Source organism: Saccostrea echinata, unplaced genomic scaffold (assembly GCF_033153115.1).
Source record: "Saccostrea echinata isolate AGI-Se365-2 ecotype Australia unplaced genomic scaffold, CSIRO_AGI_Sech_v1 ptg000033l, whole genome shotgun sequence".
NCBI lineage: Eukaryota > Metazoa > Mollusca > Bivalvia > Ostreida > Ostreidae > Saccostrea > Saccostrea echinata.
Window position 1 is genome coordinate 904,877 of NW_026889782.1, and position 17,386 is coordinate 922,262.

General features: G+C 34.6%; 1 pseudogene; it reads right to left on the bottom strand.

The window, feature by feature from the left end:
- Positions 1-4: 4 nt before the first annotated feature.
- LOC133199070 (P2X purinoceptor 7-like) lies at positions 5-2,358 on the bottom strand (annotated as a pseudogene).
- Positions 2,359-17,386: the final 15,028 nt, after the last annotated feature.

Consider the following 17,386-nt stretch of genomic DNA (forward strand, 5'->3'; position numbering starts at 1 on the left):
TCAAAAGTTGAATCATTGTTACAATAAATTTGTTGAATTTATCCTAGTCTGCCAGGTACATAACCTCTGTACTGTCCAAAAGCATTTGGATACTTGTCTCCGATTTTCCAAACACAACAGCTTGGGATAGGTCTGCGGTGCCCAGCTCCTAGATGCCTATGCTGCCACAAAGTGTACTGTCTGTACCCAGCACGACGATTGGCTCTGTTGTAGTCATCGTCATCTTGAATGGCATCGTCATCTTGAAGATTTCCTGCCTGTATGCTCGGGCAACATGTAAAATTAGTTCATCAAGAACTACTATATCAAAGTCCTGAAAGAGAATATATATATGGCATTGTACATACTGCAGAAAATTGGTCATAATGAAAACTACATCATCAGGTTTGTCTGTCAAGGTCATGATTAATTAAGGTCATAAAGATCATTGAAAAAAAAAAGAGTTTTCTTTTTGTTTAGTAAATGACAGGGCCATCTTTTGTGTGTGTGTGTGTGTGGGGGGGGGGGGGTAGTTAAAGTTTTTAAGAAATGATAAAGATAAGTTTGAATATGATGCAATCTATATCCCTGGAAACAAACTTAAAATTTAAGTATGGTTAAAAAAAAATATAGGAAAGGGTTGATTTTGATTTGTTGGTCAGAGTACATCAAACAGGTCACTTTTTATTGTTAGCCCAGTGTAGTAAAGCCGTTGATCTGGATCATAGCAATCCGAGATCAGAAATGTCTAGTGTGAAATAGTTGATTTTTTAAAATAAATTGGAATTTCAACGAAAGTATAGACGGAACAGACAAGCTAATTTCAATTCACTCTTGTAACTTTGCTGGAGAGTTTGAGAAAAGCAATTTTGCAGGTAATGTTTAAAAAAAAAAACTTGCTCTGAGTCTTGAGAAGCAATTCTGCTCAGTTTGTCCACAACAGACGCGTTCTAGTTGTGTTGGCATCTCCCTGCAATAAGAACAGGTGCACCAGTCAGGCTGTCCTTGCACACGAGCAGGTGAATGGTGTCCACCTCCCTGGGCCCTGCTGCTCTCCTCCAGGACATCAAAAACCAAACTTGGGTTCCTCTGGCAGAGTTGGAACATAAGATCTCTTAGGCTATCTTCTGGCATGTTATGAATGCGTTCCTGAGAAACAAACATTGAAACGTATGATACATCCACTTCATGCAAACATCTGTTACACGTATGTAATTTATCAACATATAAAGACATCAAATTAACTTTTATAAAAGTCATATATGTTATACTTGTAAGTGTATTTAAAAAGGGAATATTTGAGTAGACCTACCTGCAACTGAATATTTCTTGCCGCAACCGCATCTCTTCTGTCCACTGTGATCTGCCTTCTGCCGCGGCGAGCAGCACGAACACCCTGTCCCCTGGAACGACTAGATCTTACTCTCGCAAGACGGACACGTCCCCTTGCCAATCTTGCACGTCTAAGCTCATCAGAGCTTGAATCACTATCAGGACCCTAGGAAAGGAAAATTTTTAGATGATATATACACAACTAAATTCGTTTTTTTGTTTTAGTCTTTAAGTATAATCAACACGTGTAGGCATAAAAAAAGAGAAATTTATCATGAAACTTATTTATTATTAGGGTCTATAGTATGGTCCGTGATCATCAGTCAGAAAGTGCAACTGATTTCTCAATTATCTTTTGAGCTGAAATTTTATAGGTCTAGATCATCGCCGCCGCAGCCAGTAGTGACAGTGTGAGTGACAACGTTAGCAGCTTAGCTTCTCTCCATTTTTTTTTTTTTTTTTTTTTTTTTGAAGTAGAGATCAATTTAAATAAAACATAAGACCAAATGGCATTGATAAATATATCAGAGACAACACACTGTTGCAGATTTTTTTTATGAGGCATCGGATCTGATCATGCGGCAACCAACATTTCACGTTAATCTCGGTCAGTGTCGGTACAGTAATTTTTAATCTGTTAAATGTTACGTATATGTTTTCGAGAAATTATTCCTGATATTAACTTGACCCTTGAGTATAATTCTTTTATTTATAGCTTAAAAATAATGAAAATACACACAGATATAGACTACGAAACAGTTTACTGAAAGCGAATATGTTACTTTACATCAAATAACGTAGTCCCGTGAACCCCCATCGTGGGCCCCAACGAACATTTTCTTTTAATTTTAGAAGTTTTCATGTTTAAACTAAAATTTCATGAATTGCAAAGTGTTAATAATTTTTTTTGGTCATAAACTTTTGTAAATTTAAAATCTCTTTTATTAACTGAGCTTATAATGTACTGAAAGTACTTACAACTTGCGTATTGGAATCCATCTTGCTTTCCACTTCGGCTATTTCCGGACTACGAAGCGTCTTCGTCATCAATGACGATTGCGACGTCAGACTCAGCAGTGAAAGATAATTAGATACGATCATCGTAATTTTTATTGAAGTAATCTTACCCATATGATCCTTTTACACACCAGAACAACAATAATTTATTGTTTTCCGTGTTTTGGAAAAGAATAAGATGGTTTTTAGGGATATGAAAAAATGCTTAAAATGAGGTTTATTATCACTTTAAATGGTAACGTTTCAATTTTATTACCTTTCTATGCATGATTTTTTTCCCAGGAGCGTATACATGTACTTTCATGAATATTATACATAATATAGCGTTAAAACATGAATCTGCATGGGCAGCAGAAGGGCATGATGCAGGAGTGTCTCAATTTTTTCCCTTGATATTCCCAGTGGCTTGATAATCAATCAAATCCCAGTGGCTCGATGGCCAAGTCACTTCAGAGGATACGATTAAGGAAAATAAGGAAATTTTTGGGAATTAATTCAGGTTCAGATTAATTTAAGTTGGCACTTTAAAACTTCTTTGCTGCCGTAGTAGGCGGCTAAGAACTAAAGTTAAAGGAACGCTAAGTTTTTATCCATCTTCTTTCGGAATAATTGTTAAAGCTTTCGATGGTGTATCTGAGCTAAAAAATAAAAATACGAGAATGAGTGTAGCTTAACATGATATATGTTATTTACGTTGAAATTAAATTTTTCACCGATTTTGAACTTGAGTAACTTCATGTTTCCATAGTTAGATTGATTAAAAAAATTTAAACTGTGTCTGTTAAGTAAATGCGGAATCGGTAAATAAACCGGATATTTATTTAATTTCTAATATCTATGAAACGTGATTGATTTAAATTGTGTAATTTACAATGTGTTTGTTCATGTATGCAAACTAATACTTTGTTTTGACATAAAAAAAAATGTGAATATATACAAATAGTTTAATGGTCCATCTCTTTGAATGATTTTCATTCCTAATTCTAGAAGGGTACATGGGTTGACCCAAATTGATGAATGAAATGTCAAGCAATCTTATCATTGATGCACTTTTATTTAATTTGATGTTGTCATTTTGTGAACATTTCCAGTTCATTAAGAGAGTGGGGATGACCTCCTGGGATTCATAACCGTAAACCATTAGATGTACATAACATAATTACACAAGAAACAAAATTATGTATAGTCAAATGGAAAAGTCTTCTAGTATTTTGGAGTCACATGATCATTTGTCATTTAAGGGACAGGGAGCGGCTAGGGAGATTGGACCCCCCCCTGGAATTTGCACAGTTATTTAAATGGGGCTATATACTGATTTACAGAAGCAAATAAAAAATGACTTTGGACGCCCTCCCCCCTTTAAGAACATTGACCGAGGGACGTTAAACAACATACAAAAACATGGACCCTACCATCATTGTTTTTATTTTGTTTGTTTGTTTGTTTGTTTTTTTTTGTCTTTTTTTTTTTTGCTTCAGGAAATTCTGGGCTGGAAATTTTTTTTACTGAGGTGTGGACCCCCCCCCCTCCCCCTCCCTGGAAAAAAATTTCTGGATCTGTGCCTGTAGGCCTAACTGAATGTAATGTCGACAACGGGAGATAACTCTTCAGAATGTGAAATTCGTTCATTGTGGCATCCGATGATCTTTGATCCTTTTTAAACTCTAACCTAACCATTTATTTTACCCCCAATCTATACTTAAACTTGTACTTACCGACTGTCATAGGTCCTGTCAACTTCATGAAACATAATCCAATTAAAACACAAAATGAATTAATTTCTACTGATATACATTTAATGACTGCACCATGTGCAATGTAAAAATGGTAATGGTTTGATTGTTTATTGTTTAACGTCCCTCTCGAGAATTTTTCACTCATATGAAGACGCCACCACTTGCCGGTGGAGAGCTGCGAATTTTGTCCTATACTCGGCACTTACGGCCATTGAGCATAGAGGGATCTTTTTCGTGCCAGCACCCACGGGACCTCGGTTTATACGGTCTCATCCGAAGGACCGGTCTCCACGTCCAACAGTGGGATTCGAACCTGCGACGTAAGGATCAACGCCTTACTCCGCGACTCTAGAGCAGACGCTCTAACCACTGCGCCACGCGGGCGACAATTGGTAATGGTAAAACAAGTACTAGTACTAGTATGGTGACGCAAGCCCAATGTGATGTAGAAATTTTCAAAAAGGTGTTCACATACATGTACAGTACAAGAACAAATTTTAAATTATCATAACAAACGATGTTTTTACATAACTTTGCCATCCAGGCCTATTTCCAAAAAAAAACAGGCAAATTGTGTGTGTGTTGGGGGGGTTGGGGGGTTGACAAAATTGATTGGGTATGGCTTTTCAAGGAAATTTTTGCCTAATCAGATACTGAAAAAAGTTTGCACATTTTGATAAATTCATCAAAAAAGCTTTGTACTAGAATAATATTTATTGTTGAGAAAATAAATTTAAAAAGTTCCAATTATGGGCCAAAAATTTATATCCCCCCTTTTATCAAAACCTAATTTACATCATTGATTAAATTCTGTTATTTCAGACTGGTAATGAATCAAGTAAAGGAAATACCTATAAAAGGCGTATAAGTCACATGGTCACCCGAGCATTTTATACTTGATTTGACGAATACATGTACTGTGCAAATCATAGAATTATTTTGACTCTTTCCTTGGTTAGCCCAATATGAAGGAGTGTGTATTTAGAGGCAAACACCTTAGTGCGGGTATTACTGTCTCATGACAGCATCTAGTTAGAAATATTTTGGTGTTTCTTAATTTGTAAATACAGAGTCATTGTAAAGAACATATCGTTAGGAATTTATTTATTATTAATATAGTGTACCACCATATCTGAAAGACCCATACAGTTTGTTAGATGGACTTGGTTCCATAAACTGGTATGCATAGCTATTGTGATTCTCGTATAAGAAAGATAACTCTTCACGATTGTGGAAAGTAATTTTAAAGATTAAGCTTGCAAGAGTTATCTCCCTTTACACATGTAAAGCGTAATAAATTCTATAGAGTGAAACATTTATTTATAACACTATTTGTATAACGATTCCTATGTATATCTACTATTATAATGTACTATTCTAATGTTATTGTATGTTTAATATTAATTTCAGAGTCAGTTATGTTGTGATATATTGATCTGAAATGATGAATAGATAATGTCAAAAAAACTAAATGTGCTTCGACTTATTTCATGATAGGATTCCCGTTAAAAAATGGCGCCAAACGCAAATGAACCCCAACTCATCTAGAGCGCTCCTCTACGCCACAACAATTCTGAAAGTATCCGATTCAGTTGCATGCCATTCCTGTGAACATTCCCGGACAGTTGTTATATGAAGACAAACAGCTCGTCAGGATTCAAATTTTCTCCACAGAAAAGAGCTGATGGTCTTTGTGCAGAATTTTGGTAAGTTCTTGCATATCGGGTTTAGACAGATGAAAAGTGTGAACTCTCCTTGCCTCTAATTCTTCTATGAGGTCATCTCGCTTTAAATTTTTTTAAAGGACACAAAGAACGAGGGCGCTTTTGATTGACATTCGGCAGGAATCTTGGCGCACTTGAAAAGTGAAAATTTTATTGAACTGTAAAAATAAATTTTAACATTCTTTTGATATATTATGTTCCCATTAAATAGGAAAGGAAAATATTTTCCCTGAAGTGTGTTTTGATTTCCTTGAAAATAACTTGAAACATGGTTAGACGAGTCATTCTGGTACAAAATGTTACATTTTTAAACACGTTTTTCAAAAAATTTGCTATCTCTGGGTCATCTCTCCACGATTTTAAAAAGACATTTGTGTGCATTTGTATTCAAAGAAACGAACAAACATTTGTAAAAAATGGAGAGAAGATCCAGAGACTATAAAAATGAACTTTTTCAAAAAAAAAAATACCATTGTGTACATGCGTTGCTTTTTTGTCATTTTATATTCCAGATTGTTTGTGTAGCAGTGATAGCATTACCAGTCCAACGCACTTAGGAGTAGAGAAGTTTTTGGTTCGATCCTCGCATGGAGCAGTTTATTTATTTATTTTTTATTATACAAACAATCAAGTCGTTTATCATTTGAGTTTTATTTACTGATTTATAAGTTTTAAAAAGAGATAAATTTCAGTTGCACGGGGAGCGAAAGCAATTTTTCAAAACCTACTGAAACTTCATTTCATATATCATACCCCATTATCGTGTTAGGTGTTTCTTATTTATGTGAAGTATCAATTGACTTTGTTGTCGTCACTATTAAGATCACTGGACTAAAATATTTCAAATTCGAAATTTATTTCAATGTAAATCTAAACATTTTCCTATGTGCGTAACTTTGTAAAGTCTGTCCACATCTGGTCAGCCGACAAATCGTGGACATTTAAACCACAAATGTTTCGTACGCATGATCCCTGCAGATCGCACGCCAAGTACGCCCATCTTCTTTTCTAAGGAGAGCCTGTTCCAGAAAAAACAGCTATAAACAAATTTACCTTCTCTTTTAAAGATGGAGAATAAAATCTCATGGCACACTCTACATTCTTGTATTCTGTTGCCTTAATTCCCAGACACAGCTATAATGACAACCTCTCCGCTGTCCAGCTTCAAACTGCCTAGCTGGTCCACCAGCAGTGAATACTGTGACTTTGTCGTAGATGAATTCTTTACGAAATGTTGGATTTTTGGAAAGGTTTGCTAATCGCGCATCTACATATGTCATCTGGTCACTGTAACTTCACTTAGATTGCCCAAGAATATACAGATATGGTACTTTTACAGCACTCTGAACATCTATTGGTGTTTTGACTGAAAATCTATCTTGGAACTCTTCATTGATCTGAAACAAAGATGAATCTAATGTAGAAACCATAAAGGCCACATAACTATGGTTCGGGATGTCACTGAAATGGAGCCAGAACTTGAAATGCCGAGTGTTTTTAGTATGAATCTCTTCCTGATAAATATTTCAAAAGAGGTTGGACTGATTTGTGTTCATATCTTATTTTCTCTTAAGGTATTTTCCTACCGTCAATTTGAAGAGACATCTTGAAGTTTTCCATTTGACGTTATTTTATTTCTTTAAAAAAAATCCCGGGAGCAATCTTCAATCCTATGTAAATTTCACTGGTTTTTAGTTTCTTCTTGATGGTTTTTCTGGAGACGTTTTGTTGGAGACGATGGATTGTGATCGATACCCTTTTGTACAGTTTGAACTAAGCCCTGCGGACCCTCTGAAAGTAATCTCTGTCACCGAGCCTTTGTTGGGGGTTGAATATATTTATGTTCACATATAAAGCTTTTTCTATCTCTAACGAGACCTGTCAAATTGTAATGAGATGAAGCAGCATTTTTTAGGGTTGTATGAAATTTCTGATTCAAGATTTAGGAAGTTTCTAAAATGTTCATTATTTGAAGTTGCCCATTTGCAGTTCTGTTTGGAGTTAGGGTATTGTTTTTATCAACCAGTTCTTCTGATTGATATTTTCTGTGTTTTAACAAATAAATGTATGTTAAGTTGATAATGATGGACAACGCGCCCCACACCTTGCACAATCTTGCAAGGAATGCATTTTTCCTTTTTCTGACAGGGAAGGGACCATGATTGATTGAAAAGAAAACTTCTAAGGAAATTGCTGTTTTTCACCATTTTCGTTTGAATTTTTCCTGTATTTGTTATTTGTTAAATAATTTTGCAGTCTGGAAAGATTTGGTTTGGATTTTTTGTACGGAATGTACCTTTTGGGATATCTGTGACATTTTGGTAAAAATCATAGCGTGCTGGAGCTGAAATTATGTTGTTAAATTTCCTCACTTAAGTTGTGCTGTTGTCAATGTAGATTAATTTGATTTGGGCTCTTTTTTGTTTTCTCCACCATTAAACTGATTTTTCAATGATTATACGAGTTATATATTCTCAAAAATTGATGAAAAATGGTAGCATGTTTAAACTTGTAGAAGTGTTATTTCCTCATTTCATTTCGACACCTTTTGGTGCAGAGGTTATATTATTTATCAAAAATTTAATACTTTCTGTGGATTACTTCACCACTTAAATTACTCTTTACCCTACTCTAAATTTACTATTGGAGTCAAAATGTTTTAAAAAAGAAAATTAAATTGATAGCATTTAGACCAAAAAAAATAAGGGTATGCACCTTGGAAATCTTTTCCTTTAAATTTTATTTTTGTAAATATTTCTTAGTATGAAATAAATATATCATAAAAAAGGATTACTTGTGTGTTACGTTATTAATTGATGCCTCAGATGAAAATTAATGTGATTAAACGAAAAGATGGCACATTGTCCATTGTGTGGACTATAAAATGGCCAATCCTTGATACACAATGACTGGCGTTGACAATGCTGGTGAGAGATGCCAGGAGGCCATGGACTTAAAATGAAAACAAAATATCATTTTTGATGAATTAAATCATTTGATTCTTTATTGAGCGAAAATAAAGACTTGCGGCGAAATATATTGAATAAGGAAATCGTTTTTCCAGCATTGTATCTACGACTTGTTGGTGCGTATAAATTTTGACTTATCGAAAGGAGAAACGGTATCAGGTATATAAATCGGCCCAGGACAAGGGCATAACCACAATGGATTTTTGTGATCCTTTACAGAACGAAAGGAAAATGCTTATAGATTGTAAAAAGTGCTGCAATCCTGTTGAAATATGATTTTCTTTAATTATATTACGAGTACATGTAATGTCTTTTTTGTGCAAGGCAAAAGTGCACATTGTGACCCATCTATGGCCTTTGGTCTAAATTGCATAGAAATCAGAAGAAATGTGGCAAGACAAATCTTAGAACTTAAAGATAAGGCGTTTATTTGTTCCCCCCAAAAATAAGGGGGGATAAAATAGAGTATAAAGGTTTGAGAATTATAGATTCTGAAAAATTGCTACTTCCAAGGATTGGTAGTCATGACATTTGTATATTAAATGGTTTTATAGTGTCATATTTACAACAAAGAGATAAATATCTAATCAACACCATTAGTTTTATAATCTATATCATTCTTTTTTTATAATCTATATATATTATTTTTATAATCTTTTTTTATATAATCTATATATAACAGGTTTTTCGGTAACCGCACATACCTATTAGAGGAAGATGCTGCTCTAGCATGTTGATATCTCTACGAAAGATATGTATTGACAATACCTGAATTTCTAAATAAAAATCGATAATAAGTTAAGAATACTTATTGAAAAAAAAATTACGTTAATGAACTACTCGACCCAAATATTATCCGCAACTTTCCTTACCTTAGCTACCACAATCATAAAAGAATTTATCCCTGGGTAGAGTGCTGAAGAGTTTTGGTTTTGCCTATCGTAGAAATCTTAGTTTCCAACTAGTAATGTCAATACGGTCCTTAATGAGTTTTAAACTACCTGTTAAACCGATAAGCAATATATACTATAATGCATGAACATTGCATTATCTATTAAATCAAGTTACCTTTGAATACGCAAGTGTTTACTCTTTGTTTTTTAAATGTGTAATTACTCCTCGCCCGTCTGGTTCTCTGGTGTAAGTTGATGAATGGGTCAGCTTGCTCCTACATTACAGATCTATACTTATGAAAAATAAATACATGATGGAAAGAAGATTGATATTTTACGACTGACTGTGAATGATTCTTTTTTTTACATATGGCATTTAATCTATTTTTCGTACTTATATGACCTGTCATCAAGTACGTCCTTTAAAATCAAAAACTCAATCAAGCAGTGCATTGAAAACCTTCTTTGACTGTGCTCGTCAGAATAACGTTATATGATTTAATTCTTAATCTGTATAGTGTGAAGAATTCATTTAGCCGGAACAACTTCCTGGTCCGACGAAGCAAATAGAAAACAACATTTTGATGTCTTTATCTTATTAAGTGTTGAGGTAAAGTATATTTGATTTAAATGAAAAGTACACGTTTAAAATGACACAATATTTAAAAATTAATATATTCGTCAACATTCAACGACTTTAAATAGATTGTATACTTGATATGCACAAGTTTTTACGACAATAAAAAGACCTTTTACAAACTTCATACAGGTAGACATTTTCATGAAATATTAATTTAATGTATACTTACTTTTGTGGGTTCACAAAGGTTTTACTTTCATTTTTATTTATTTTTTTTGTTATTAAAGGGTGATATATATCTTGAGATACAAGTATTGAACTATCTTCGTTCTAGCTGTACATACATATAACGACTTCCGTAACAACACAATTTGTAACAATTTGAATTCGTGGTCGTAGAAATTAAATGTTATATATAGCTTTGAAATTTTAACACCTCCTGGAAGACACAAGTTAAACTCATCTCTTCACAACACAAAAATACCCTTGAAAATAAGTGACCCCATACTATTCTTCATAGGAATGTCACACGTTTAAATGATTGCTTTTGATTCGGGTAGGACAGGGATCCAAAGCTTCTGGGGCATCACTGGTTGTTGTTTGTTGAGAACATATTTTTTTTTAAACTTTGACAGTTATACGCATTAACAATTTCTTTTTCTTTTATATATTCATAAAATATATCCTCTCAAATCTTGTAATATTTAAGGTAAAATAATGAACGGTGATCGGTATGATAAATCCAGGAAAGAATCATGAACAAGGCAACTCCCCCCCCCCCCCCAAAAAAAAAATGCTGGAAACACAAGAGGTGGCATCAGATGCATAGGAGGATCGCCCTATAATATACTTTTTGTAAACAAATGAAATATTTTTTTTTAAATTAAGTTAAATGCTTAAAAGTTGTTATTAGTGGTATTATTATTTTCAGATTCTATAACCTATTATTTGTTTATTTTTAAGTACATATGTGTTTGGAGGGGATGGGGTCTTTTTCACAGTATACAAATAATTCAGAAACATCAATTTTTGTTTTACACTATGTTTTATTGATATCGATTAATTGTTTTTATTAATGAATTTATCAATCATTTTGCCAATTAATTAATGTCATTAATTAATTTGTGTATTAAACTATTGATCCCTAGGGGCTGTGTGTTTTTTTCAATTTTTTGGTGGTTTATTCGCGAATTCGGTCGAATATTAGCACTTCACCTAAGCCTTGCGGCACAGTTTAACCTGAAATGACGGAAAACCCTGATAAAATACATAAAAAGTTGGGGGTTTTTTATACCCGCACTTTCTAAAGAAAGTTCGGGTATATTGTTGTTACTCATGTCTGTCCGTCCGTCTGTCACACTCTTCTTTCTCAAACTCCTCTTACATTTTACACAGTAGCCTAATCATCTTTTGAGAGATGTTTGGTGGTGTCATGTAGATGTGCAGTAAGGTTTCGGAATTTTCATTTTCACCCTAGGGGTCAAATGGGGGTCGAAAAATGACGTTTTTTATGCAAAAAGCCCCTGGTTTCCTGAACTCCTCTTACATTTTACACAGAAGCCTAATCATCTTTTGGGAGATGGTTGGTGGTGTCATGTAGATGTGCAGTAAGGTTTCGGAAGTTTTATTTTCACCCTGGGGGTCAAATGGGGGTCGAAAAATGACGTTTTTTATGCAAAAAGCCCCTGGTTCCTTGAACTCCTCTTGCATTTTACACAGTAGCTTAATCATCTTTTGGGAGATGGTTGGTGTTGTCCTGTAGATGTGCAGTAAGGTTTCGGAATTTTTATTTTCACCCTGGGAGTCAAATGGGGTTCAATTTTTCCCCCCTAAATATTCAACATGTTTAAACAACCTAGTTCCCAGAACTTCCCTTATATTTTATGCATTAGCCTTAAATCATGATCATTTGGAAGATGATTGGTTTTGTCCTATGGATGTGTAAAATGGTTTCAAAATTTTCATTTCCATGTGGATGGCAAATAGGGGCAGGAAAAAAAATGGCCCCTCCCTAACCCATAGGGTCATGATGTGTACAAACTTGAATCTACATTTCTTCAGAATGTTTCCATATTAATCATGCTCTTCTTGTTCTTGAAAAGAAGAATTTTGAAGATTTTTCCCCTTTCATTCCTATATAAAACTTCTTGTGGCCTGACCCTACCTTTGGAGGTCATGATTTGAAAACTAGAAATATGTTCATAGGACATGAATGCCCAGCCGAATGTATATTACTAATGAAACATGAAAATTTGTATGAGTGTATGAAGTTTGATGAGAATATTTTGAACAGTTTCTTTAAAATTGAAACTAAAATCTAAAAACAATTGGATATAGTTGATAAATTCTCACCAAATTATGTATAAGTGCATGCTTACATAAAAATATCTTAAATTGTTTCTTTAAAACTAAGAAAAACACAAAGTAAAGAGAAGGGAGGTCAAGGTCACAGGAAAGTGCAAGGTGAAAAGTTTTTGATGCAGTTGAATAGCTCTCACTAATACATATCAGCATATTAGGTTTGATAAAAATATCTTGAATGATTTATTTAAAACTGAGCTTAACACTTATTTAAGAAAAGAGAGGTCAAGGTCAAAGAAAAGGTTGAGGTAAAAATGTTGATGCAGTTGAAAAGCTAACATCAGTATGTATTTACTATTAGCATATGAAGTTTAATAAAAATATCATAAATGGATTATTTAAAACGTAGATAAACACTAATTTAAAAAACTGAAGTCAAGGTCATAGGAAAAGTCAAGGGCATAAAAGTTGATGATAATCTTTGCTCTTAGCAGTATGTATCAGCACATGAAGTTTGATAAATATATCTTGAATTGTTTATTCAAAACTGATTTAGACACTAATTTACAAAAAGCGAGGTCAAGGTCAAAGGAAAGGTAAAGGTCGATGCAGTTGAAAAGCTTACATCAGTATGTATCAGCATATGAATTTTTATTACAGTAATTTGAATTTCATTAAAACTAAGCTAAACACTAATTTAAAGACAAGTGAAGTCAAGGTCAAAGGAAAAGTCAAGGTCAAAAATGTTGATGCAGTTGAATAGCTTACATCAGTATGCATCAACATATGAAGTTTGATTACACTATCTTTAATGTTATCTTTAAAACTGAGCTAAACACTAGTTTAAGAAAAGTGAAGTAAAGGTCAAAGGAAAGGTCAAGGTTAAAAATGTTGATGCAGTTGCATAGCTCTTATCAATATCTTTCAGCATGTGAAGTTTGATAAAAATATCTTGGATGGTTTCTTTGAAACTGAGCTTTGAACTGAGCTAAAAGCAAAGCACGACAGAAGGACAGTCGGAAGGACAAACAGAAGGATGGAAGGATGTAAGACGGACATGACAAACACTATATGCCTCGGCCATATTCATGGAGGGGCATAAAAAAACTTTAATCTACACTATATGAGGTTGTTTCCATATCAAAATGACTAACAAGCAAATTCAAAGAATTGGGTCCCCTGCTTTCCATGTCTTAGTGGATGCGATGCCATTATTTATGGCATATTGTTTCAAATATGCACGCCCTATCATATGTCATTCAAAAGTAATCACCAAAGTTAACATTTTTAAAATTAGGTAAACATCAAGGTCAAGGGGTTAAAAATCATAGCATGCTCGGAAACATCTTGTTACAGGTAATGTACATGTCAAATATGAAAGTCCTATCTCTTCTCAATCAAAAGTTATAAGGAAATATAACATTTTTGAAAAGTAGGTTAAACTTCAAGGTCAATGTCACAGAGTCAAAAGTCCTGATATATTTAGAAAGGTCTTGTCACAGGTAATATACATGTATAATATGAATGCCCTATCTTTTCTCTTTTAAAATGATCAATTTAAAATAATGTTAATTTTTAGGTCACCTGAGTCACTCAGGTGACCTATTGCTATCTGTTTTCGTCCGTCGTCGTGCGTTAACTTTTGAACATTTTTAACTTCTTCTCTAGAACCGTTCAACCAATTTCAACCAAATTTGGTATATAGCATCTATGGGTGAAGGGGAACAAAAATTGTGAATTTCATGGTCCCTGCCCCCCTGGGGCTTGAGGGGTGGGGCTAAAACCACCAAAAATAATGCAGTCTTTAAAAATCGTCTTCTTTACTCCTGGACATCAAGCAGTCAAACTGTTGGCATCATTGTAATAAGCATGGAGCCCTCTACCAAAATTGTGAAATTCATGGCCCCAGGGTCAGGGGTTCTGGCCCCAGGGTGGGGCTATATAAATCATATAGTGAAAGTGCATTAGTTCTTTGAAAATCTTCTTCTCTGCTCCTGGGTATTAAATAAAGTTACTAAGTACATAGTTATGGTGAGCAAGAGTGCCTCTTACAAAATTGTGAAATTCATGGCCCCAGGGTCAGGGGTTCTGGTGTTAGGGCGGGGCTCTATTGATTATATAGTGAAAATGCATTGTTTCTTTGAAAATCTTCTTCTCTGCTCCTGGGTATTAAATAAGTGCATTTCTTCTGTGTAGTTCACCAGAGTTTTGTTTTATGATCGGGTGTCGATGTATCGTGCAATGCACACGATTATTTTTTTTGTATTTCCATGGCTTTGCAGTGACGACGTACCCATTTTTGTCTGTCAACAAATCTGTCTTAAGGTCCTTTTCACAAACTGGAAATCCAAACTGAATCTAAAATCAAACTTCTTCACAGTCAGAGTCTCTAAGAATACCAACGTGTTTCACGTCGTCATTTTTCATAATAGTTCAAATTTGGGCTAACCTTAAAAAATTCGCGCATTCTCATTGGCTGCAAATTAAAGAAAAACAAAGGAGAATACTCATAGAATAAACTAGGCGGGAATACGGCTTCCTGGATCGATATTGTCGATAACGTACATGTATGGGTATCTGATTCATTGAAGATCGATTTTATCGATATATCGTTGCAGCCCTAATTTTCCAGTGAACTGCTTAAAGCTGAACACGACTTGTTAATAAGCATACGCCATATTAGATTCACTATCTTTGATACCAGCACTGGGGTATACCCTTCGCATTCGTTACACCTGACTGCTTTAATGTCACGGTTACCTGCGTGGAATGGACGAAACGTGTTCTTGCTGGTTATCTTACATTACCTTTGATTACATTTTATAGCAGTTGACATGTATTTGTGTTTGTTTGTATACTGCATTTACCTGTGCAACAGCTGCAAGTTTCTTTCTCTCCCGCCGTGGAAGAAGTAAACAGTTATTTTTGTCGCTACCGAGTGTTTTACAATGTAGCATATGTACGTCTACACATGTGACAACTGATTACAGTGAATACTGACTAGGTGAACGGCCTATATATAAGGGTCATCAGATATAACGACTGAATAAAAGAATATGGCTGACAAATTCCTTTTATGAATCGTGATTAGCTTTAAAGTTCTAATGAATGGAAGGCCCTACATACACAAAGTGAATGGATAATTCATCTTGGGATGAAAGTTATGGGACTTTATTTGAATTCCGAATGTGACTTGCATTTTCCGGATGAGTATCAATATTTGATGTAAAACTCGCTCATTGTGGTCCCAGCCAACCCACCCTAAATTTGAACAAATTTGAATCTACACTACCTTAGGGTGCTTCTATAATAATATGACTAATCATGGCTTTGCTGTTCTTGAGCAGCAGATTTTTTTCAAGATGATTCTTATATATTCTTTTGTAAAGAATTGACCCTCTGTCCCCCCTCTCCAACCCCTGGGGGTCATAATTTGAAGAAAATTGATTCAACAATACTTAAATTGCTTCTCTATTTATATGACTAATAATGGCATAGTTGTTCTTGAGAAGAAGATTTTTCAAGGTTTTTCGTATATAACGTGTATGATCAGGTTCTTACAAGGGATATATAGGTTTTCCTTTTACTCTGTCTGAGTTAATGATTTGAATGATTATTACATGTAGGATAGCTCTGTCTGAGGGTAAATCACAAAAACTAAAATGTTACTCTTCTCTAGAGACGGGGGGACTGGGTAAGGTACTACTTGCACCGTGCCCCCCCCCCCCCCAAGGTTCCTATTGTTAGATAACCAGAAGTCTCTGACGAGACTGTAGCTCTACTGGTTTGTACTTAGAACAAAGGAATAGAAAAGTAGCACTTGGACTTTAAACTTTGCAACAACAATAAAAAGAATAATGATACTTGTTATAGTCTTTTTTCTTTATTGCAATCAGACTAGACCTCTGGGAGGTGTAGGGTTTTTGAATATTTCACAGAAATTTCTATTTTAAGTAACCGTGGCAACACCCTTCATTGAAATAAAAAACCGATAAAAGAATTATGTATCTTAGTGTAGTCTACTTGTGTGTCAAGTTATATTTGAATCAGACCAAAACTGTAGGAGGAGTAGCGTTTTAAAGGAATTTCACAGAAATTTCTATTTCTAGTAACCATGGAGACACCATTCATTGAAATCAAAACCGATGCAATAAATTATGCATCTCAGTATAGTCTACTTGTGTGCCAAGTTATATTGAAATCAGACCAAAACTAGGAGAAGCGTTTTAAAGGAATTTCACAGGTATTTCTATTTTTAGTAACCTTGGCAACATCGTTCATCGAAATCAAAAGCCGATGCACTGAATAATGTTTCTTAGTGTGGTCTACTTGTGTACCAAATTATACTGAAATCAGACCAAAACTAGGAGAAGCGTTTTAAAGGAATTTCACAGGTATTTCTATTTTTAGTAACCTTGGCAACATAGTTCATCGAAATCAAAAACCGATGCACTGAATCATGTTTCTTAGTGGAGTCTACGTGTGTGCCAAGTCATATTGAAATCAGACCAAAACTGTAGGAGGAGTAGCGTTTTGAAAAATTGTCTAGAGACAGACGGAGAGACAGACGGACACCTTACTCTTGCACAAGCTCTTCTGGTCTCTGACCAGTAGAGCTAAAAATCAGGTCTTTCAATCTTCTTCAGATTTACTACATCCAGCACTTAACATCTATTTCTTAGGATACGTGCCACTGGTGCTTTTAACTTTAATACTTTTATTTTGCTCTTCCCCTTAACTTCTTTATTGCTGATTCAAAGGCCAAATTCTACAGCTACCTTCTGAATGCCAGAATTTCCCAAAGCTTTGCCTTCTATACCCTTTTGCTAGTCCATTCCAAGGGTTGTTAGGTCAT